The following is a 26,647-nucleotide window of genomic DNA, read 5'->3' as shown; positions in this document are numbered from 1 at the left end:
AAACAGTCATTTGTGGTTTAATATTCACAGACAGTCGTCTATATCTGATTTAAGTCAAGTCAAGTCATCTTCATTTATATAGCGCTTTTAACAATGGAGAATGTTTCAAAGCAGCTTTACAGAGATAAGCGTATAATTTAAGGTAACAGAGATTGTTTTGGCTTTATAGCAGTACTTTAATAAAGTTATTTTCCAGCTAAAGTTAGTTTTGATTGATTTGCTTCCGTCGCAACGATCATTTGTTATTAAATTAGGGGCCGCTAAGACGACACCATTCTCTCTACACAGACTTTAAACGTGAACCTGTGAGAAACGCTGATGGCGTTCACATGCGCATTTAGAATTGGTTTTATAGTTATGTGCATTTGAATATATACGCAGGTTTGGAATTCCCTGCAAGCCAAGCCTAAACAAAGTACTTGTCTTTCCTTATAAATTTTGATAAAGAATTTTATTTTATTTTGTCGCTTCGGGGTAGGAACGCGAAACGAATTTTCCCGACAACGCCTTATCTGTATAGTGGTAGAGGGATCCTCCATAGGGAGAGACTAGTTGGCACTTCAGCACTGCGTTGTCATCGGTCCAGGCGAAGGTCCTTCGTCAGTTCTGGATACGGCCTGGATCCGGCAGGCTGCGGGAAAACCTCGGGATAGACATAGATACTAAAATTAGCGTAGATGCCATTCTTCTCATGATGTAACGAGTACTTTAATTAAAGTCTATGATACTGACCTTCCGTTTTTATGATCTTTTGCCATTTAGTCCACATTTTCCGTTTTTTATCACGTTTTCATAATCGGTGCGTAGATAAACTTCTCATTTGGCAAAACACCGTTGTATCATATTTTTCACAACTCCCAGTTTTACTTTGAGATTTTCCCATGGTGATTACACTGTAGTTTTACAAAAACATAAAATATCACAATCTTGATGATTCAATTGAAAAGTAGTTTGTCTTCAAGATCACAATATAAAATCGTCCGAAGACCCATCCCTGCAATCTGTCCTGTCACTCATCAATGGCTGTTAGGAAACTAATTGCTTTCTCCACTCAGTGGTTTCTCCACTGCATGGATCTTCATGTGTATCTTCTTCAGGTGACTTTTAATTGAGAAACTCTTTCTACACTGATCACACGTGTGCGGCTTCTCTCCGCTGCAGATCCTCTCATGTCTTTTCAGAGTTGATGACAGACTGAATATCTTGTCACAGTGTGAACACTTGTAAGGTTTTGCTCCAGTCTGAATTCTCTGGTGTTGTTTTAAACATTGCGCTGTAATGAAAGTCTTCTCACACTCAAAGCACATGTACTCTCTCACACCGGTATGAATTTTCTGGTGTCTTTGTAAACTTTGCAGCAGTGAAAAACTCTTTCCACATTCAGAACATGAATGTGGTTTCTCCTTCGTATGAACTGTCAGATGTTTCTTCAGGTTTGATGACACAATAAATGTTTTGCCGCAATGATCACATGTGAACGGCTTCTCTCCGGTGTGGATCCTCATGTGAAAATAAAGACTTTCTCTCCGAGTGAATCTCTTTTCACACTGATCACACATGAACGGCTTCTCTCCAGTATGAACTCTCATGTGAAGCTCAAGACAGGATTTTTGTGAGAAACTATTCCCACACTGATCACATGTGAACGGTTTCTCTCCAGTGTAAACTCTCAGGTGATGATCAAGACTGTATTTGTTTGAGAATCTCTTTTCACACTGACCTCACATGAACGCCTTTTCTCCAGTGTGGATTCTCATGTGTCTCTTAAGGTGTGATGAATCCTTGAAACTCTTCCCAAATTTATGGCATGCGTACGGATTGCATTTATGGCATGCATACATGGATTTGTATGTTTGATAACTACGTGACTGCACTGTCGGCAGAGGACATACCAGAGAAGAGAAAGCGTGCTTTGCTTATTCATTGCTTGGGTACGGAGGGACAGAGAATTTTTTATACACTCACTGTGGCCGATGATAGTTATGAGACTGCGCTGACTGCTTTACGAGCATTTTTTGTTCAGAAAGTGAACGTGGTTGCTGAGAGGAATAAATTTCGCCAGCGCGCTCAGAGACTCGGTGAACCTATCGTGCAATATGTGGCTGCTCTGCGTGAACTGCTTGTGAACTGTGACTATAAGATTTTCAAAATGTGATAGACCACAAACATGAGGACAAAAAATCCTAGATTTAAGCGTTTTGCTCCTATAGTGTGTGGTGTGCCATGATGTGACAAAGAGAGCACACCACACACAAACAGATTTTCAAACAGAGTCTCAAGTGTGAACACAGGAAATCTTGCAAAATATCGTGAGACTTCAGAATAAGCATAGCGGACGATATGAAGGAAGAAATTGCGATAGTGTTTGGAATGATTTTCACAGAAAATTCACGTGAAAAAAACCATTGTACCCACCATTATAACCTTTTATACAGAAATATATTCATTCTTTATTGTCTTTATTTATTCTTTATTGGCTTTATTGTCTCTTTAGAAAAAGTTATTTAATCCCTCTAGTCTATAGAACTGACTGAACCCTTAACACTCAGCTTCTTTTCTTTTTTTTAATCTTTTTTTTAATTGATTTTAAGAATTACAATTAGTCAGGGGTGTACGAAGAGTAAAGCCGATAATCAAACATAAAAAGACATATACATAATCAGTGACAAACTTAAAAGTTAAACAAAAATTTGAAAATGTTTACGGATTGAAACGCACTTTGCAGCTTTCTTATTTTTCAAACCCAATATTGTGTTTGGGTATTGTAAAATTTCTGCTCTTAAAATGAAAAACAAATTTACACTTATGAGTACTAAATCTTAACACTGCTTCCTGCAAGTGTGTGTGTGTGTGTGTGTGTGTGTGTGTGTGTGTGTGTGTGTGAGTGTGTGTGTGTGTGTGTGTGTGTGTGTGAGAATGACCATGTCTTCCATCATCTCGCTTTCTGATTGGATATTGTTTTGTTTCACGTGATAATCTCCAGAACGTGCGCGCGTTTGTCCTCGGGGTTCCCCCCACACATCAGGATTTCTGATCGTAAATATTAAACATGTTGAATATTTACGATTCGCGATCGGAGCGGCTCCGACGTTCTTCCGAGCAGGTTCGGACACTCTTAACACACCTCACACCAAGGGAAAATCTGATAAGATAATCTGTTGAACCATCAAGATAATCGGGACATACCTAGGATAGTCGGAAGGGGGAAATCGGCCCAAAATCAGCCCGATTATCTTTTGGTGTGTACCCAGCATTAGGCGCGCTCACAGATGACATGATTAGAGACCAGATTGTAGAGAAGACATGCACTCCACGTATTTGGGAACGTCTGCTTTTGGAAACGGACCTCACTCTTCAAAAGGCAATTACTATCGCCGGACAAATTGAGTCTGCAGTAGCGGAAGCTAAAGCTATGGAGCGCACTGAAGCTTCAGTTAAAGTGGTGCATACTGGCTCACGTGACGAAAACCGTGGTGGCGACAGAGATCTACCCCACGAATAAGTCCACAATTTCTCATTCGATGCCATCAAATGATTCACAGAAAAAGATGATGGATGCAAAAACATGCTTCCGTTGCGGAGTTACTTCACATCTTGCAAACTAAAGTCTAAATGCAGACAGTGTGGTAAAGTTGGACATTTTGCCAGAGTTTGTCGCAGTTCTGCATCCACGTGCAATGTACAAGAAGTTTCTGCACCGGAGTTAACTGTCTTAAGCATTGAAACGCCACTGCCAATGAAACAGAAACACAATCTTACATGTAATGTTTCCTTGCACACTGAGTGTGGGAAATCGGTCGATGTTGAACTACTGGTGGACACTGGCTCAGCTGTTTCCATCCTCCCAGAGCATCTGTACCGCCAACACTTTGCAGATCTTTCCCTTGCTGTGCCTAATGTTCGTTTGGTGACATATTTGAAAAAGACCATTCCAGTTTTAGGGTGCCTTGCCATTACAGTTAGATATGAGTGTCACCATACGCAGGCTTCTTTCTACATTGTACCTGGCGGAACACCATTACTTGGCTTGGATCTCTTTACTGCTTTGCATCTGGAGATAAGGGATGGATCTATTGCATCTTTCACAGAGGACGGCCAAACTACTATTAACTTCACTGAGGCAGTGGGTGTGGCTGCTGGTTTTGTACATAAAGTAAATGTGAGTTCAGATGTGTGGCCAATACAACAGAAATTGCGCAGATTGCCATTTGCAGTGAAAGATGCAGTCTCGCAAGAGTTACAGAGGCTAGAATCTGAAGGGATCATAGAAAAAGTGGCATCATCACCTTGGGTGTCGCCGCTGGTGGTCATTCAAAAGAAATCTGGAGGAATTCGACTGTGTGTTGATTTAAGAGAGCCAAACAAAGCTGTCGTCATAGATAGTCACCCTTTGCCACATATTGAGGAAGTTTTTACAGAACTACGTGGGACTTCTATGTTCTCTACAATAGATCTCCAGAATGCATACCACCAAGTTACTTTGCATCAAGATAGTAGGGATCTGACAGCTTTCGTTACCCATGATGAACTAAGTGCTTTTCAAAGAATGATGTCTGAAATTTTGGCTGGTCAGGATGGTGTGCAATGTTATTTAGATGACATCATTGTCTATGGTGAGAATCCGGAAGTACATGAGAAACGACTTCAAGCTGTACTTCGGCGTTTGCAAAGCAGTGGTTTGAAGCTTAATGAGGAAAAGTGCCTTTACCTTTTCTTGGCCATGTTATTTCAGCTTCAGGCTTGCATCCAAATCCAGATCATGTTCTGGCTATACAACAAGCACCAGCTCCTCATGATGCACAGTCCTTGCGTTCTTTTTTGGGTCTTGCAGGCTGGTATTCCAAATTCATTCCCAATTTTGCGACATTGGTGGAACCTCTCCGTGCACTGCTCCGAAGGTCTACTGGCTTTTGCTGGAAAGAGGAATCTCAGGAACATTTCAACCGTGTGAAAAGTCATATCACTGCTAGCCCAGCCCTTGCATTATTTGATCCTTCTTTACCGACGACAGTCACAACGGATGCTTCAGATAATGGCATTGGTGCTGTGCTTACCCAGTGTCATGGCAGTACTGAAAGAACAGTTGCTTTTGCATCTAGGTCATTGTCTGACTGTGAAAGGAAGTATTCGACAACATAAAAAGAGGCTTTGGCGTGTGTTTGGGCAACAGAAAAATGGCGCACCTACCTACGGGGCAGCCATTTCACTCTTTACACTGACCACAGCCCCTTGTCCACGTTGCTTTCCACAAAAGGCCTTGGACGTGCAGGTATGAGAATTGCCCAATGGTCTGCACGTCTTCTGTGTTTTAATTACAGCGTGGAACACAAACCTGGCCGAAACAATGTCACAGCTGACTGTTTGTCCAGACTTCCGCTTCCATCAACTGAATACAGCCAATACCAAGAGCCTGAAATGGTGGCTCTACTGTCTCCTGAATTTGCAGCTGTTACTGTACAGGAGCTGAGGTCTACTTGTGATGCCTATCCTATCCTTCAACAGGTAAAGACTTGCATTGAAAAGTGGTGGCCTCGTAGTGCAAAAAGCTTGAATTCTGCTGTAACTCCATATCAGCGTATCCGGAATGAGCTGGCAGTACAAGATGGATATGTAATTCGTGGTACACACCGAGTGATAATTCCAGAAGCTTTGCAATCAAAGTTCATCCAGCTGGCACATGCCACTCATCAAGGGATAGTGCGCACAAAGCAGAGACTGAGGGACTTGTACTGGTGGCCTGGCATGGACTGTCAAGTGGAAAATGCCATCAAATCCTGTTCCACCTGTCTCCAGCATGACAAGACTGCAATTACCCATGCAGCTCCACTCTCTCCAGTACCTACTCCAACAACTGCTTGGGAGAAACTGGCTATTGATGTGGTTGGGCCTTTGAATAATGCTCCCCAAGGTTGTCGTTTTGCAATGACACTCATTGATTCCTATGGTAAATGGCCGGAGATTGCGTTTGCACCTGAGGTCACTTCTGTGATTGTTGTGAAGTTTCTGTCTGCTGTGTTTAGCCGTGAAGGAAATCCACTTGAACTTGTGACTGATAATGGTTCACAATTTGTGTCGGCTGAGTTTGAGGCATTCCTTGCAGACAGAGATATTAAACACTACCGTAGCTCTGTCTATTATCCACAAGCAAATGGTGAGATTGAGCGCTTCAATCGAGTGTTCAAAGACTGTTTGCAGACTGCTAGCATTGAAGGCAAAGATTGGAAAGCTTTTGTGACAGAGTTTCTACATACATACAGAGCAACTCCTCATGCCGTGACAAAAATGTCACCTGCTGAACTTTTGCATGGCCGTCAAATTAAGACAAAATGCATGTGGCTGGTCTTCCAATTATGGGCCCGCCAAAGGACAAAAAGAACTTGAAACAAATCATCCGACAGTCACAAAACAAAATGAAAGAGTACACAGATCGGCACCGTAGTGCACAATCTCCAAAGATTCAAGTTGGTTCGTTTGTGCGCATTAGGAAGCCAGGAATCGTCAAGAAAGGACATTCCAAGTTTTCTCAGCCTTTTAAGGTTGTAGCTCAGAAAGGCCCTGCAACATATCTCCTCTCCGATGGAAAAGCTTAGAATGCTATTCACTTGGCTCCGTCTTCATCCTGTGTTACCACTTCTGGTACACCTTCTCTGGCAGAAGACTCCTTCAGGCTTTTTCAAGCACCCCAGACATCTCAAATGTCAATCTCTCCTCCTGGTACTTCACGTCCTCGTATAGAGTGTGTCGTGCCCCAGTGTGGTTTAAGGACTATAGTACATAAAGGTACTCAGTAATTTATAAAAGGGGGAAAGATACAAGGTATTCAATATTGATCATAGTCTAGAAAAGGTATTTGAGACATTTATGTTGTTATAGTTTGTTTTGTTTTGTTGCATGAGAAAAAAAAAGAAAAAAAGAAAAGAAATAAGATTGAAAATACTTGTTCACCCTTTTCCACAGACTGGAAGCAGGTTAAACATTTGAGTTATTTAATAGCATACTTTTTGAAATATTCAGTGATATATACATGCTATGCATGTTGTTGGCATTCAGAACTATTGGTTTTCTTGTGTTCTGTGCTTTGTTATATATTTTTAGTTTAAGTCAAATCTGTTCTTAAAAGAAAGGGGAATATGTGGTATATTGAAATACATGTATGAACAGTAGGTGTCACTAAGGTACCAGTTGCCTAGTAGGACATAAATGCCACGAAGAAGGTTGCGAGAATGTTGTAATAAAAGTATATAGATCAACGTTGAGTTCTCTGAAGTTTATTATTGTTAAATATACAACAACAGTGTAAATAAGTCAAGTCAAGTCAATCTAAATATGCACTGATCCCAGATGATGTCCCTCCGGCTGAGGCTTTACCATCGTTTCTATTGTGCAGCTCATCCAGGATCTCCTGCTCAGCTCAATAACAGTCTACAGAAAAATGTTTTCTTACAATCTGTTTTGTTTACTGTTTATTTAAACTCTTATTTTGTTTTAAACGTAACTTAATCTTGTAAATATGTAAAAAGTACTGTAAGTAAAAATGTATAGAACAATTTATTTTACATCAAATGTACAAATTCATTGACAAGAAAATGACAGAATCATTTCTTTATTACATTTACAAGTCATAATTTTCATTACAAAAATAAGCAATTCACAGAAATTATTTTGTTTCATTTGCAAACTATACCTCGCATAAAAATAGTGTATACGATTGTTACATTTACAAATTTTAATTCACATAGGCAAAAGTTTATTTAATCTGTCAAGAAGAGAAAACAATCTGATCATTCTCTCCCTGTTCTCCTGTGATCTCCTCTGTCTCTCTCTGAAACTTCATGTCCTCCCGAACTAGCTCCATCAGCCCATCCTCTCGGTCTCGTTCCTCATGGCTGCTGCTGTTCCTCGTTCTGTCCATCGTGGCCCGGGGAAAGAAGGATGGTAGGAGGGTTAACAGGTCTGTGCAACAAAAGTAGCTCAAAAAACCCATCGGCTCTTCTCCATCGGGCAGCCGAAATTCTCCACTGGATTTGTGTGTCTGATGGATGTTTTGGGGGTGTTGGAGTGCCAAAATTTACAATTTACAATAATTGTAAATTTTAACCCCTGAAATAATTTTTTTTTTTTTTTTACGGCGGCAACAACTTAAAAGTAGCCCAATTCCGCAGGAAAACCTCGGCCTTGGCAACACTGCCGCATTAGAAGGATCCTTCGAATTGGGACAGCCTTTGTTGCACCGCTGTTACACAATCGGCCTTCAAATACGGGCTCTGAAGGATGCAGCCTCTGAATTGGGACACAGCTTTTGTTTCTTAGCACATAAAGATGAACTACTTACTGTGATATCAGAATGTGGTGATGTGGTTTCTCCACTGCATGGATCTTCATGTGTTTCTTCAGTTGACTTTTAAAAGAGAAACTCTTTCCACACTGATCACACGTGTGTGGCTTCTCTCCAGTGTGGATCCTCTCATGGGCTTTCAGATTTGATGACTGACTGAATCTCTTGTCACAGTGTGAACACTTGTGCGGTTTTTCTCCAGTGTGGATCATCTCATGTGTTTTCAGATGTATTGATTGACTGAATCTCTTGTCACAGTGTGAACACTTGTAAGGTTTTTCTCCAGTGTGAATTCTCTGGTGTTGTTTTAAATGTTCAGCTGTAATAAAAGTCTTCTCACACTCAAAGCACATGTACTCTCTCACAGCAGTATGAGTTTTCTGATGTCTATGTAAAGCTTGCAGCACTGAAAAACTCTTTCCACACACAGAACATGAATGTGGCTTCTCCTTCGTATGAACTGTCAGGTGTGCCTTCAGTAATGATGACCTAAGAAATGTTTTGCCGCACTGATCACATGTGAACGGCTTCTCTCCGGTGTGGATCATTATGTGTTCTTTAAGGGATGGTGAATGACTGAAACTCTTCCCACACTGATCACATGTGAACGGCTTCTCTCCTGTGTGGATCCTCATGTGAACATTAAGGTGTGCTAATTGACTGAAACTATTCCCACACTGATTGCATGTAAACGGCCTCTCTCCAGTGTGAACTCTCATGTGAATCTTAAGAATTTTTTTGTCTGTGAATCTCTTTTCACATTGTTCACACATGAACAGCTTCTCTCCGGTGTGAACTCTCATGTGAAGCTCATGATTTTTCTCCTCCACTTCACTCATTTCTTCACTCTCCTCCTTCACTTCACTCAGTTCTTCACTCTCCTCCTTCACTTCACTCAGTTTTTCACTCTCCTCCTTCACTTGTCTCATTTCTTCACTCTCCTCCTTCACTTGTCTCATTTCTTCGCTCTCCTCCTTCACTTGTCTCATTTCTTCGCTCTCCTCCTTCACTTCACTCAGTTCTTCACTCTCCTCCTTCACTTCACTCAGTTCTTCACTCTCCTCCTTCACTTCACTCAGATCTTCACTCTCCTCCTTCACTTCACTCAGTTCTTCACTCTCCTCCTTCACTTGTCTCATTTCTTCGCTCTCCTCCTTCACTTGTCTCATTTCTTCGCTCTCCTCCTTCACTTGTCTCATTTCTTCGCTCTCCTCCTTCACTTGTCTCATTTCTTCGCTCTCCTCCTTCACTTGTCTCATTTCTTCGCTCTCCTCCTTCACTTCACTCAGTTCTTCACTCTCCTCCTCCACTTCACTCAGTTCTTCACTCTCCTTCTTCACTTCACTCAGTTCTTCACTCTCCTCCTCCACTTCACTCAGTTCTTCACTCTCCTCCTTCACTTCACTCAGGTCTGAAATGAAATGTAAAGAAAGAAAAATAATTTTATTTTAAAATGAATTTTTAGTACATAATAATTCAAAGAGAGAAATATAAAGTGAAAGGACATAAAAGTGAGCTCTGATGTAATAGCAGAAAGCAACAGCTATAAAATATTACAACCACTTTTATGCATCGTTATAAATCAATTATACGTCCCTGAAACTTTTCATGATAAATGAGGTACATTGATATTCCAATTATTATTTTTCAAAGCAGTATACGCACAAATACCATGTGTCTGTAGTGAGAACTATTAAATATAGTTGATCAACGACACAATTATCTAACGTAATTTTAACATAAAAAAAAATATTATATATATATATATATATATATATATATATATATATATATATATATATATATATATATATATATATATATATATATATATATATACACAATAGTGCCATAATTCTGACACCAACTTTTAGACTGATATTTCATTTATTTTATGAAAAACTTTTAATTATTTAGGGTCGGCCACACTAGACTTTTCACTTCACTGACTTCCATTAATAAGCATGTGTTTGTGGGACACCGGAAACACAAGCCTGCATGAATTCCCATCACATGAAGACATGTGACCAACAGAGCAAAGATATGTCAGCTGAATTAAAAGTGCAGTCAAGTAGGTTGTATATTTTTCTGGCGCGTGCCTATTGGCAAACTACATGACTAAGGCGACAAGAAAGAGGGATATTTCATTTTTCATAAAATGTAAAAAAAAAAATTAAAAAATAATAATAATCAAGCATCACAATAAGTGTATTGTGATTGTCAAAGCATTTAGTAACTAATACAGAATTTAATTAAGCTTAGTGACAACATATGTTACTACATGGTACAATGACTTTGTTTTTTTTATTGTTTGACACAAATTTCACAATTCAATTCTTGTGATTTGATTCCGATCTTGATTCAATATCGAATCATTTGGATAAATATTGGGTACAGAATGTTAATTTTCCTCAAGAAACTCACCTAATACTGTACACAGAAAGCCCTGTCAGTTGGTATTATTATTAAATGTTAAAAATAACACCTTAAATTAAATATATTGTATATAATATATATAACGGGCGACACACTCAATTTGGATGTTATACTCCTAACAAAGGAACTCTAGGTAGAGATTTCCTTACGAGGTAGAAACACACGATGACTATGTTTAGAATAGACGTACATTCCCATGTCTCATCCCATGCCTCTCCTAGCACACATGTACAGACACACCCTGACTTCACAAAATACATTACACAAATAAAAATACTGAAAATAACACAAAACAACATAATTTTAATCTTCAACAAAGTTTTGCCTAGAGCGGCAGTCGAGCTTTGATGCAGTTAACTTTAATTAATACTGTCATGTGACAAATCTGCTTCAAAAATAAAATTAAATGAATTGCTCATTATAAATTTTCAAATAAAAATGTAAATCCTGTACAAATCCTAGAAATCGATAAATGATTGGCAATCATGTAGAAGAAAAAAAAGAGTGCACATTTAATGTATCTATTAACTTTTATATTGTTTTGGTCGCTTGGATGTTTCCTTATAAAGATCCAGAAATGCGTCATGCTTTTCGTCAGGTGTCTTTTTTAATTATATGATGTCATTACGTTACCGTCAGAACAATCTTTAACTTGTTCTAATTTAAAAAAAAAATTATTAGTGTATTATCTGTGTCCTACATGTTTCTCTCATCCCTTTTACTTCTCACATGATTTTCCTCGGAGCATTTCTTAAAACTGTGGCACCCAGGAAGTGACATCATCTGGGCTCTTTCTACAACATGATGTGAGGACAAGAAAATAATCTCACTCCATTCTCTCAGTTTTTACACAAACTGTACAGTGTTGACCGGATACTAAGGTTATTATAAGAAAAATAATCTCAATAAATATGAATAACTTCTATAATTTATGAGGAATACAACTTTATCAGTAACTATAAATCAGAGTTAGCTTCAGTTATGAATAAAACCATGTCAGCCTTTCTGGAAAGTTAATTTACTTGATACAGTTTGGCGTTAACTATATTGCTAAAATAATTATAATAATAACTATACTGAAAAAAATTCTAAAATAACGGCAACATTGTTGCAACCAGATATAAATGTAAAAACAACAAAAAGAGCTAAAATTATGACTTTTACTGACCATTTGTTGAAAACAAACAAGAACATTTTGTACCATTTCATAGTTGAACTGCATATCTAATGTGATGAAGTGCTTGAATGTTTTTAACATGAATGTTCTTCAGCATCATGAATGAATGAAGAATAAACACCAACCTCTTTGTTCTTCAGGATCTTCAGTGTGTTTCATTCTGCAGGGTTCTGGATCACTCATGTTCTCACTCTCCTCTTTAATAAACTCAGTCTTTACAGATATCAGCTCTTCCTGATGCATTGTGCTCGTCTTCACTTGCAGCTGAAGGGAATATTCCAGCATTTATTGGGGAATTACTGTAGGAGGAGCTTCACTGATGATGTGATTGTTGTGGGAGGAGCTTCACTGATGATGAATTCCAGTGTGGGAGGAGCTGATCTGCCAAAATCAAAAATATATCAGTTACTGAGTTTGTTTTTGTACTAAATATCACATCTAAGCATTTATGCCTGTTTGTCTGTATATTGTAAAGTAACTGATGCTAATTTACAACTTAATTTTTTACTAACCTGAACATTATCCTGTTGTATAATTCTTCATTAAAATTAAGGGTGGAATAGAAAAAACTGATACTCCGATGCATCGCGATTTGCTTGATGTTACGCTTGCAGTGCATGGTCTCGCCCGCCCGCCCGTATTTTCCTTACAAATGCTCTACGAAGACATCATTTATGTCTTCTGGAATGCAGTGGATCATATATTAAAAATCGCTGACAGAAGGATGCTTTCAGTTTCAAATGCTGACGTGGGCTTGGTGAAGAGCGCTCGCGGCTGAGGCTGTGAGAGACTCTGTAGTGGTGAAATGTTTTTGCATCTCAAAATTATTTCTGACGCGAAATTAGTGAAAGACAGTCAGTTATGTCTTAAGGGATTAAACAGACAAACCACATCTTATATTTCATTAGTGCATTAGTGAATATCTCCTGCTGTCCATGATGTCATAGTAATAATCAAACAACAGTAAAGCTGAGAAAGAGAAAAATCACTCACAGATCTTGACTGGAAACCGTTCAAATAATCTTAAATACTAAAAGCACGTTTATGTTTCTTTGTTCCTCTTTATTATTTACTACTTGCTTTAATGCTTTCAAGATAAATTAATTCATTTCAAATAAATGTTTCAATTGTAATTATTTTTAAAAGTACTAATAATGACACATGTGATTAAATTAAAAAATATATTTTAAAATGTTCAAGTTGGTAAACTAATTAATTAATTAATAAGTAAAAAGGTAATAGGATCGTGACTCTCAGAATGGGATCGGATTCGTGAGGTGCCTAAAGATTCCCACCGCTAATTAAAATATAGGCAGATATCTAGAAATACAGAAAATTACACAAATGATGTATTGTACATTCAAAAATAAATATTAATAATGGTCAGAAAAACTTACATATTTGTAACCAAGAAATTACCCTTAGTCTTAGACCAGTGAAATGAGCTTTAACCCATTTAATCCCAAATTTTTCCCAGACACAAAAATATCCAAATCATGTGTCATTAGTATCCCATTGAAACAATCAATCATAATTTTTTGAAATTTTCATGGAAAAGTGTGTTGGATACTGTGTTGTATCAACCATTGTATTGATTTAATATAGGTCTATTTGACCTGTGCAGTGTGTTTGTGTGTGTTTTTGTGTGTGTGTGTATGTTTTTTTTGTGTGTGTGTTTTTGTGTGTGTGTGGGTGTGTGGAGATCAGACATTAGAGGAGACGTGACCATGTGTGAGTGTGTGTGTGTGTGTGTGTGTGTGTGTGTGTGTGTGTGTGTGTGTGTGTGTGTGTGTGTTTGTGTATGTTTGTTTGTGTCTGTGTGTGTTCCTGTGTGTGTGTCTGTGTGTGTGTGTGTGTGGAGATCAGACATCAGAGAAGACGTGACCGTGACTGTGTGTGTGTGTGTGTGTGTGTGTGTGTGTGTGTGTGTGTGTGTGTGTTTGTGTGTGTGAAGGGAGATCAGACATCAGAGGAGACGTGACTGTGTGTGTGTGTGTGTGTGTGTGTGTGTGTGTGTGTGTGTGTGTGTGTGTGTGTGTGTGTGTGTGAGAGAGTTTCTGTCTCTCTGTGTGTGTGTGTGGAGATCAGACATCAGAAGAGACGTGACCGTGTGTGTGTGTGTGTGTGTGTGTGTGTGTGTGTGTAAAATTAGGTAGAAAGTAAGGTAGAACTATTAGCCTATGTGTATTAGTATGTAGATACAATGGGTTATCCCACCGGTCACTATTGTTGCCGTTGACATGTTTGTGAGTTCTATGACCACATTAAACAAAGTTGAGTAATTGCAAATGCATATATCAATACTAGACACATTAAACATGATGTGTACCAAAAATCTATGTCCTATCTTTATGTTAACATACTTTAATAACCCTTTCTTTGGGAGCTTTCTTGCTGCCATCCTCTTCTCTTGGCGCAAACAGGAAGTAAACAGCTCTGGTCATGTGACAATTTACAGTAAACATGCGACACTGCACATATTTCATTGAGACCCTTTATTTTTTCAATATCTGCTGGAAATGCATTGATAGATCATTCAGTAGGGGTTGCACGACTACTGATTTCTACTAGTCGATTTCTTATCAAAACAATACTCGAGTTACTCGACTACTCGTCGTTTATGCTACGAAAAGACATGAAATAGCTAGATCTTATCAATAAACATTTATTAATTCATAGCCTAATGCAACAATTACATAAGTAAATTCTCAAAACATTATAATTATGACATTTCATTTTTAAATTTTCATGTAACAGTCTAAAGCCAAATAAATAGCCGTTCTTGCCTTTCATTTCAGACGTCAGCTTCTATGGGGCCGTTCACATATCGCGTCTTTTCCGCGCTCAAGGTCGTTATTTCAAATGTAGGCGCGCGGCGAGCGCGCTCATAATGAAAGCAACGGACCTGGTGCGCTAGTTTGTCCAGGCGGGTTTTTCCTTCTCATCTCCAGAAATATATCTAGTAGTAAAGCTAATGCAAGGGCTAGAAATAAATGAATCCTTTGCTGAATGATACTTCTTCGTCGTCATCATGTAGAGCGCAGTTTGGTTGCATAGCAACGACAGACGCCACGGGAGCGCAAGCGCTTGTAGGAGACAGCGGCACGGCCGCGCGCGCTTTCCACACGTTTTTAGAAGCAATATGTGAACGGCCTCTTGCAGAGTTGGCCAAATTACAATATTTTTGTCATCCTTGATGAAATTCTTCCACACATCTGACGCATGGTGTCTGTTGGTGACGTTCGCCATTTTTAATTCATTTATGTTTAATGGACGCTCGAGTAATCGATTGTTTCCGACAGCGTCGACTAGTGGTTGAAGTAGTCGATCTATCGACTACTCGACTAGTCTATGCAAGCCCTATCATTCAGTAACATTTTTATAGCCTTAGAAATGAAAAAAAAAAAAATTACTGTCACTATTGTGACCGGTGGGATTAATTAAGTGTCAATTTACAGGAGATCTGAAGACATCAGCATAATAAATGAGGTGAAAACAGGAACTATTGACGTGAAATGGGTAGAACTATTTACTGCCCTAGTACAGCAGTTATCAGTTTAGAAGTATGCATGTGAATTAAACGTGGGACAATGGCCTTCATCATCACAGTATGCTAATGTATGCAGGGAATCGTCTTTATGCAGATTGAGGACTGATGTGTCTCTTACACCTCTAACACACATCTGTGCCATAATTGCTACACAGGACACACACACTTAATGGAGTCAGATTACTTACATTGGAGTCAGATAACGAAATGCTTCATTTAAAAAAAAAATGCATTATTAATTTTCATATAACTTACCTTTGTTCTTCACCGCTGTGTCCCTTCTCGTAAACCGGTCTGATGATTTCCTGGTTATAAGAAGCCTCTCCCTCACAACCTGAACATTATCCTGCTTCCTCACAATGGGCAGGATTTTCCGCACAGAAATACAAAGCGGGCTCTGATTGGTCAGCTTGGCCCAGTGTGTTGTGATTCGCTAACCGCCTAGCTCACGCTGTCCGGAAACATCACGCCCGTTACCATAACAGGCAGATATAGGCATAAATTTTTCCGCTCTAAAACTCTTTTTGTGCAAATGGTTTACTAGTGGTTTATCAAGAAAGGCGAACTAAACCAATCTTCAGCTCTAAACCAACTAGTTATTGGACCACATCCTTCTCTTTGTGTGAGTGAAAAGAGGCTCAATGGGTGACAAGACAATTACTCTCCAAAGTATTTTGGACATGATGCAGCAAATGAAGCTTGATATGATTTCACACATGGACGCTAAAATGGACTCACTTGGAGCCAATCTGACCAAAATAGATGGATCGCTTACATGCACACCTTTTGTTTCAGTCTAACTGAATTCATTCTGATTGGTGAATCTGAATGTAGTGTTTACATGAACGCTAAACAAGTGATCGGTTGATGTTTCTTTCAGCATTGCTAAGAAAATTCCTGTGTTTTCGTCTCGGTCGGGATCCGTGTGAAGCAGAATGCATGACCTGCAAAGCTGGCGCGTATGTGTCAGTGTCAGATAATGTAATAATGTAAACATCATGAATGCCGACTGTAGAAAGCAAAAGCCGAATCCCGGACATTTTGGGCGATCTCGAAATCCCGGCTGGACAAGGAAGAGCCCGGGAGGACTCGAGCTAGGACAAACTAACTCGTCACTGAGACTCACGATAAAACGGCGTCTTTTCAGTTTCGAGTCGACTAGTAGCCTAGTTGTATCATTTCTTCCGATACTGCCCTCTGTAACTGGTAGGCGTGTCTTGGGAGTATCCTCCTAGGGAAGTGCATTCTGTGAGTTGTTGTCTTTCATCCACATGAGCCAAAAATACATTTTCTGGCTTTTCTCATTCTAGAAGGCACCAACTTCTATAATAATTTCACATTTTTACTACATAAATGACCCAATTTAAATACACATTCATCTTTCCAGCGGTGAAGTATCCTTTTAAGTTATTAATTCATGAAAATATGAATCCGGCTTCTCTCTGTGAATATGCGCATTTCCCATTTCAAATGTACATTGACTGAAACACGACATGTCGCAATCTGTGACGAAGCAGGCGAGAGCCAATGGGCGTTCGATATGACTGCCGTAAACCATGTCGTAACGCTTCTTGATGGCACGATTCTTAAAATTTGAATTCATAACGAATGCTCTGAAGATCGCTGGACAAAGGGCTGAAGATTGGTGTATGTTATGGTTATATTGTCAGTTACTGCATAGGAGAAAACACCTTTTGTGTCTCACGGCAAACTAAATATTACAAAGTGGTTAAACGATTACAGAAATCTGACTCATTTTAAGGTTTTAAAATGTAGACTTGTTTAACATTATGTAATCCTCAGAAAAGAGTTTGCAGCACAAGTCACGTACCGACCGAAATGTTATTATTTCATATTAAGTAGATGAGTAAACTGCCTTTAATAAATGCGACTGAAAACATGTATTGATATGGCAATATTTGTGGTACACACTTTTACATTTTAGTGTGTATGAAAACGTAAGCAAATGTATGTGTGGTATAACGTAGGTTATGACTATAACTATGGATCTATGAGACCGAACGATGACCGTCACCACGGTCTTACCTTGAATGACGCCATTCCTCCGCCTATCCTCGAGACCTAATATCAACAATGTCAGGTGACTGACCTTAGGGGTTGGCTATATAACATCCAGGTGAACCAACCACTTCCTCTTGCCTGGAACGCCCAGCTCGTCCCGAGTGACAAGGGATGGTGACGGTCATCGTTCGGTCTCATAGATCCATAGTTATAGTTATAACTTACGATCTATTTGGACCTCACTCAGACCGTCACCACGGTCTTACCTTGGATGACTTATACCACCAGGGTCACGAGGGACTAGTATATTTTCCCTCCCCTGTTTACTTAGCGACAGATAAAACAGCAGACCCCAAAGAATTTGGATTTGCAACATTAATTCTATAAAATCTCGTAAACGAGCATGGGCTGCTCCAAGAGGCTGCAGCACAGATGTCTGAGAGCGCTACCCCCTTCAGTGCTGCCCAGGAAGTTGCCATGCTCCTGGTAGAGTGAGCAACCAGATCACCAGGGATAGGTAGATTTTGGTTGACATAAGCTTGTGAAATTGTATCCACTATCCAATGAGATAATCGTTGCTTAGACACAGGTTTGCCTGCACACATCTTGTCAAAACATACAAATAGTTGTGTGTGTGACTGTCGTAATTGATGAATACGCTCAATATATGTGTGCAATGCTCTAATAGGACATAGAGAAAAATGATCCAGCTCTTCACCTGAACAAAGGTGATCTGGATGGAAAGCATCAAGCTCAATTACCTGATTTATTGTGCTAGGTTTAAGGACCTTGGGTAGGAATGATGGGTTTGGCCAGAGAAAAAACCCTGTTTTTTCTGCCTTCCATCTCAAGCAGTCTTCACTGACTGATAAAGAGTGCAATTCACCAACTCTCTTAGCTGAACATATCGCCAGTAGGAATACTGTTTTCCATGTCAAGAACTTGATATCTGCTTGCTCCAAAGGTTCAAAAGGTGCTTTGGCTAGTGAGTGTAAGACAATAGAAAGGTCCCAAGCAGGTGATCTCATAATTTTCCCTGGTCGCAAACGTTTTGCACCTTTGAGAAATTGAGACACCAAAGGGTGTTTGCCAATATTTGCACCATCCACTAACACATGTAGACTTTTATGGTATTAACTGATTTCTCAGAATCCATCAATGTTTGAAGAAAACGAAGAACCAAACTGGTGTCACACTTGGCCGTATCTAGTTGTTGGTCTTGACACCATGCTGAGAATATTTGCCACTTGCTTGAGTAGTTACTCCACGTAGATGGTGCCTTAGAACTATTTATTGTCCTTAATACAGCTTCATCCAAATCTTCAGAGAGGGACTGAGCAAGGGCCATACCCATAGTTGAAGGGTCTCTGGACTTGGGTGCCAGATTTGTCCCTCCGCTTGAGAGAGGAGATCTGCTCTCCTCGGTAACTGCCAAGGGTAACCTTGGACCAAACGTACAAGGGTTGGAAACCAATGCTTCTTTGGCCATCTCGGGGCCACAAGTAAAACCTTGTGACGGCCCAAAGCTACCCTGTTGAGCACAAGGTGGATCAAAGGTAGAGGAGGAAAAGCGTACAACAATTCTTCCGGCCATTCTTGAGATAGTGCATCGATCCCCAAGGGGCCTCCCTGGCTGTTCAGAGAATACCATAGATCGCAATGAGTTGTCTCTGTGGTCGCAAACAAATCGACCTTCGCCATACCGAAATGCCTCCATATTAATTTCACCACGTCGGGATGGAGACGCCACTCTCCCGGGAGAGGCCCAGTTCGAGACAGTAGGTCTGCTGCTCTGTTTGCTACTCCCGGTATGTATACTGCTCTGAGTGATGAGAGCTTCGGAAATGCCCAAGAAAGTAGTTCCTTTGTCACCTGGAGACACCGAACTGATCTGGTGCCACCCTGGTGATTGATGTGGTACACTGCAGACATGTTGTCCGTTCTCACCAAAACATGTTTGTTCTGCAACAACGAGAGAAAAGCCCTCAGGGAGAGATGGACTGCCCTGAGTTCCAGCACGTTGATGTTCTCTGTGGTCCAGGGGAATTTCCAGTGTCCCCTGATGGACCTGCCTTCCCAAACTGCTCCCCACCCTGTTAGAGAGGCATCTGTCGTTACCACCGCCTTGCTGGGATGTTGCCTAGAGGAACCCCTTGTGATGGTAATGTCTTCCAAGGGTGTAACATTTGGATACACCTTCGTGTAACCTTTATCTTTACATGTCTGTGAAATTTGGGATGTAAGTGAAAGTTGTTCAACCAACGCTGTAGTGGACGGGCTCTGAGAAGGCCGAGTGGGACCACAGTCGCTGCTGCTGCAATCATGCCCAACAATCGCTGAAATTGAATTAATTTCATTCTCTTGTTCAGACGGAATGACTGAGTAAGATTGACCAACTGTACCACTCTCTGGGGTGATAGAGTTGCAGTCATCAGTTGGGAATCTAGCGAAATTCCCACAAACACTGTCTGCTGTCTGGGACTTAGATTGCTCTTTTCCCAGTTCACTTTGAACCCGAGAGACTGTACATGTTGAAGCACCATTTCTGTGTCCTTCGTGACTTGACTGCGAGAAGGAGCACAAATTAGCCAGTCGTCCAGGTATGATAGAATTTTCAGACCTGCACACTGAAGAGGACGAAGGGCTGCTGAAACCACCCTGGTGAAGACCCTTGGAGACAGAGACAGGCCAAATGGAAGGACCCTGAACTGATAAACCCGATCTTGGAAGGCAAAGCGAAGAAACGGGCAGTGATCCTGACAGATGGGTATGTGGAAATAGGCATCCTTTAAATCTATGGAAGTGAACCATTCTCCCAGTTCTATGGATTCCAGAATTTGTGTTGTAGTCAGCATTTTGAAGGGCAACACTTTTATGAATTTGTTCAGCTTTCGTAAGTCCAGAATGGGTCGAAGTCCCCCGTCCTTCTTTGGCACTAGGAAATACTTCGAATAGAACCCAGTGAGCTGTTTGCTGGTGCTTATCTGTACAATCGCTTTTTTTTGAAGTAAGACTGTGATCTCGTTGGCCAAAATTTGTGCCTGGACTGGGTCTCTGACTATGGTCATATGAACCCCTGAAAAAGTAGGAGGGCGCTGCCGGAACTGTATCCTGTATCCTGTTTTGATGGTGTCTAGAACCCAAGGATCTGATGTTACCTTCTCCCAACTGTCCAGGCACAGTTGGGAGCATTCTCCGACGACTCTGAGACTGCTATGCCTGGCCTCCCCGGGGTTTGAAACCCCTCGAAGTACGCCTCTTAAGTGGTCCTCCCCTGACTGGATTATGAGCCTGGTCGGTTTGGGGAGCCTGGTAAAAAGGTCTGGTTCCTCGATCATGGAACTGGTAACCCCTAGATCGTCCTCTGCCATACCCCCAAGTTTCTGAACGAGGAAAGTGTGCGGGCTGAAAAGAATGAGCAGCCCTATGGCCATATTTGGTAGGGCCACCAAATGTTTGCTGAACTGACTCCCTTCTGCGTCTTGCCTGATCAGCAGTATCCAGTAAAGCCTGTGAATCAGTATGAAATATCCGACCTGGAACCACTGGCATATTAGTCAGATCCTTCCTAATAGCGTCAGGTAAAGATGTCTGAGCCAACCAGATTTGTCTTCTAGCTAAAATTGCCGAAGACATAGATGCCCCTATGTCCCTGGTAAGCTGTGAGTGTGTGATGAGTGCTGTGTCGATCAAATTCATCACATCACGATCTTCTTTATTAACAACTTTTCTTAAAGCAGCCAAAACTATTGCTAAAGCATTTCCTGAACGGGCTGCCCGAGTAGCTGCGTTATATGCTTGGCTCATTATCCGGTCTGTCTTTTGGCACTCCTTACCGGGACAGCGAGGATTGTCAGTAACCTTATCAGGTCCCAAAGCGGTTAAAGCTGCGATTTCTCGCTCCACTGATGGCATGTTCCCCATACCACTCTCAGGAGGGTAATCCAACTTAACAAACCGTCTACAACCTGCATTAAACTGGGGTGCAGCTTTTGGATTATTCCAGGCTTTCCTCAGCATCTGGGAATAATCCTCAGCTACAGGAATTGACACAGTAGGCTGTGCAGGGGAAATACTTGCCCATACACCTTGTGTGGGGGCTGGAGCTGTAGCTTCTCCCTGAGCATCAAGAACCAGGATCCTTGCTGCACTTAAAATGCGTGAAAGAACGTCAGAATGCAGGCTTCCTTCTGAAACCTCAGACCTGGATTCATCTTCCTCGTTTTCGTCTGCATTCTCCTCACTACCATAAAGGGAGTTATTTGCATGCAGTGACACGGCATCCGTATAATCATCCCTCTTTTCCTGACGTGATGTCAACTCATCTCCAGGAGAGGGTGCAGCCCGGAGTGCAGATGGCTGTGTGCTTACTGAAGAATTACGTGTTTCAAGCTTACCAGCTAAGTCACGTAATGCTGCCAAGATTTGCAACTGAGTGTCATCCTTGGGCTCTTGATCTACCGTGACCCTCTCCCGTTTATCCGGAGGCATGTCAGAACCTGAAGACCTGATGGAATCATCAGGCTTCTTGCGTTTATGAGAGGAACTACTGGGAATAATTTCTTTATTACCACCAGTTAGAAGTTTTGCTCTTTGCACTCTTTCCTGCAAAGATAGCTCTATTGCAGCTGCACAGGGATTTTCGATATCGTCTAATACATGTTGCACACCCAAACAAGAGGGGCATTCGCGATGCCCATCTCTTGGGTGTATGCTAGTTTGGCAAAAACGACATTTTGAGTGACTCATGACAACAAGCCAGAGGTCAAATCACTCATATAATAATGGTCTATAAAAAAGGAAAATTAACAAAAGATTAACTGTAATGAATCACAGTATTTAACTAATTCTTTGAAGTTGAACTGCAAGATTCCCAAACAACTCAGCATTTAGTTAAAAAACAAAAAAACAATAATGCCATAAACAAATAGATTGTGACGAATCACAGATCATTAATCAAATCAAACACTTCCTTAATCTGTAATTCTGAAGAAATATCTGCCTGGTATTAGTTAAATACAATTAACCAGGTACAATTAATATAAAGATTGTGACGAATCACTCTTCATATTCATCTTTCAAAATAAGTCTGCGAACAGAACCACTTGAAAATCATATTAGAAAATTATCCATCATTCTACGTGCGCACACGCAGTAAATGGAAAAAAACTGTCGTCTGCTGCGAACAGCTGACCTGAGAACAATCAATAAATACCTGTAAACAAACAGAAAAAATTAAGAAATACTCACCGACGTGCGTTCCAACGACGCGTCGAGATATTTAAATGAGGAGAAAAAAAGACTGCAATCCTGCAGGGACGTGAAGCACCTGCACGAAAACGGATTGAAACAAATCTCTCCTGTAATCAAAACAATGCGCTCTACCGCGTCGGTCTCAGATGAGGCGAGAAAGGCAAGAGGAAGTGTTTGGTTCACCTGGATGTTATATAGCCAACCCCTAAGGTCAGTCACCTGACATTGTTGATATTAGGTCTCTAGGATAGGCGGAGGAATGGCGTCATTCAAGGTAAGACCGTGGTGACGGTCTGAGTGAGGTCGAAATAGATCCACTTTTTATGCACTGTTAACCCTTGCTGTAAAAAAAGGCCAAATTCTGACAATATCATACCATTTTCCATTAAAACAGTAATATACCGTAGAAAATAAAACTAGCCTACAGGAATATACTGTAAATGAACAGTGCTCAAAATCGACACTCAGCGGCTGTTTTCACAATCACACCCTATATCCTCAATCACTATTGCCTACATTAGTTCACTAATATAGTCCACTTGAATGAAAAGAAGTGAGTGAATTGAGACACTGATGAACACCTGATAAGCAGAATCACTGAAGGACAGAGAATCAAGAACAGAAAAAAGAGAAACACAGAAACTACAACTGCCTTCCAGCAACACTGAGTGTGAAACCAGTTTACGATTATTTATTTCATACATGTACAAAAGTTCTTGTTGAGAATTAACAGAGATTGAGTTAATAATAAAGTTTGTTGTCACCATGATGGAGATCAGTATTTGCTATAGTTGGTCTCTTGTCCCTGGACTGCTTACCATTCATCTCTCTCTGACTGCTTTAACTCTGTGTTTATAAAGCACATCTGTTATGGCAAGAAGAAGTCAAGAGGAAGACGATTAGTTGTTTTTGGCTTTTGTGATGATTTAACACTCATCCTGGACATGTCTGATTTTCAGATCTTTCCTGTATATATTCTTTGAATTTATGGGTATTTCATATTTAGCATATTTATCGGTGAATCCACAACAGGAAATCAACATTTCTGTAATCAGGTCTTCTGAAAAATATCGTAATCATATAGTGCATTAAAATATGTAGGGATGGGCGATATATCGCATGCGATTGTTATGCGCATCTCATCAGTAAAGCCGGTTCCTTGATTAGTAGTAAATCACCTTCACCTGCTTTCAGATGGAGCGGTGTTAAATTAACACTCCTGGGGCTGGGAGTGTATATGAGTCCACACTCAAGAGTGTTAAAGTTAATGAGATAATTAAGTGATTAATTAAGTGACTATTGAGCATTATTGAAGACACCTGATGTTAACAAGCAGAATCACTGAAGGAGAAAATCACAAATTGTAAGTTACCATTAAGGTGATGGGTGTTTGCTTTAGTTGGGCTCTAGACCATTATATGTTTACTTTAATATTTACTGTTGTTTGTCTGCTGTTATTGATTTATAACAGTTAAATGAACAAAGTAAAATGTTATCTTATAGTGTTGGTTATGTTATGACATAATCATGCTGTGATCTGAAAAAGCAAACTTATTGAGATAGTTTGGTTTAACTTGTTAGCAGCAAATTAGTGATTCTTCAGCCTATGATTATCAGTACTTTACTTATAATTCAAAATATTTAATAAACATTGTTCTGATCAAAAGACATTTAGATAAATTCATTTAAAACACAGACATCAATAATCAGCCTGTGAATCTCAACAATGGTGACAATAATAAAGCATGTTGCAGTGGCTGCCACCAATCACAACTCATTAATGGCTCCCATCATGCATTGCGGTATGAATAAATTATGATCTGAATTGTCTATGTAATTTACTTTTCCTAATTGAATATTCTGCTCGTCACCATTGTTGAGATGCATAGACTGAATCTTGACATCTGTGTGTGCCTAAAAAACGATTAAAAAAAAAAAAAAAAAAAAAAAAACTTTTAAGAAATCCTTTAAATTATATAAAAAATTCTGGCTATTTTCTGCAGATTCTCTAACCAACAACATAAATCGAAGTCAGAATGAAAGATCTTAATGAGTTCAGTGATCAAGTTCAAATGATGAATGTTATAATGTAACCAACAGCAACAGACAGAGGTGGAAAGTCCAGGGGTCAGAAAGTAAAAGTCCTGCCATATATTTACTCCATCCATGAACTCACACAGCAAAAACTCCTGTGTTAAATGAACTCTCCTGGGAGTTTATTTGGCTCCACACTCAAGAGTGTTAAAGTTAATGAGATAATTTAGTGATTGATTGAGTGATGATTGAGCATTATTGAAGACACCTGATGTTAACAAGCAAAATCGCCAAAGGAAAAAATCTCTTTTTTCAAGTTGCCATTATGGTGATTAGCGTTGGCTTTAGTTGGGCTCTTGACACTCACACTGTTAACTTTAGATTTTATTTGGCTGATGTATCTGAGTTATAATTCTCAGATGAACAAAGAGAAAAGCTGATCAGGTGGTGTTGGTTATGTTTTGACATAATCATCATTTGACCTGACTCACAAAACTCATTTAGAGAGTTAGGTTTGCCTTGTTGATTACAGGAGCCTGTGATTCTACCGTATACTATTTTCAGCATTTTTAATATAATCAAAAAGATTTCTTAAAAGTTGTTCTGATCAAAAGACTTTAAAGAAGTATTTTATTTGGACACACAGACATCAATAATCAGCCTGTGATTCTCAACAATGGTGACAATAATAAAGCATGTTGCAGTGCATTCTGGGTGCCACCAATCAAAACTCATTCATGGCTCCCATCATGCATTGCGGTATGAATAAATTATGATCTGAATTGTCTTAGTAATTTCCTTTTCCTAATTGAATATTCTTTTTGTCACCATTGTTGAGATTCATACACTCATTCTTGATGTATGTGTGTGCCTTAATGAAAGATTTTTTTATTTTATTTATATCAGAACAACTTTTAAGAAATCATTTAGATTAAATTGAAAAATCTGCAACTTATTCCGTAGAATCACTGTGATGCTGTAATGATCAATATACATTTAAGTCAGAGATTAGGCTCTAAATGAGTTCAATGATTCAGATAAAACAATGATCATGTCAAATCATAATCATCACCACCTGTTCAGCTTTTCTCTTTGTTCATCTGAGAGTTATAACTCAGATACAACAGCCAAACAACATTTAATGTTAACAGTTTAAGTGTCAAGAGCCCAACTATCAAAATATAATATTGATATTTGGATGTAGGTATAGTCAGATAACAATATTTAACAATATATTATGCGTCCCTCTAATTTGTTCCTCCCGTGAACTGGGTTAAGGAAAAAATGCATTTGAAAATGTGAGGACCAAGCAACAACCCCAGGTTCTCCCCTGAGAACAAGACCAAAAATGTTATGTGCACCCCTGAGCATTTATTGTATAATTACAGTGGGAGGAGCTTCACTGATGATGTGATTGATGTGGGAGGAGCTTCACTGATGATGAATTCCAGTGTGGGAGGAGCTGATCTGACATATCAGTCACTGAGTTTGTTTTTGTACTAAATATCACATCTAAGCATTTATGCCTGTTTGTGCCATGATTCTGCCATCTTGTTCTTGATTTTCTCTCGTCTTGCGGCAGAATCATGACAGGCCCATGTTTTCATGTGCAGCTGCAGCACATTTGTTTGGCCATGTGCTTGCGTTGTCTCGTCATGTAACCCCGCCCCCTTGTTATCCTTGTTTAGGCCACGTTTACACATAGCCGGGTATTTAGAGAAACGAATATTTCTCCCCTTCCGTTTTCAAAAATAACATTGTGCACACAACATCGTTTTCAAAAAAAGTTGTCGTTTACATCAACCCGCATAAATACAATGGGCGGCAGTGTAGGGAGAAG

This window comes from Scardinius erythrophthalmus (assembly GCF_964197995.2).
Source record: "Scardinius erythrophthalmus genome assembly, chromosome: 1".
In the NCBI taxonomy this organism is placed as follows: Eukaryota; Metazoa; Chordata; class Actinopteri; order Cypriniformes; family Leuciscidae; genus Scardinius; species Scardinius erythrophthalmus.
This window is presented reverse-complemented; position numbering follows the sequence as displayed.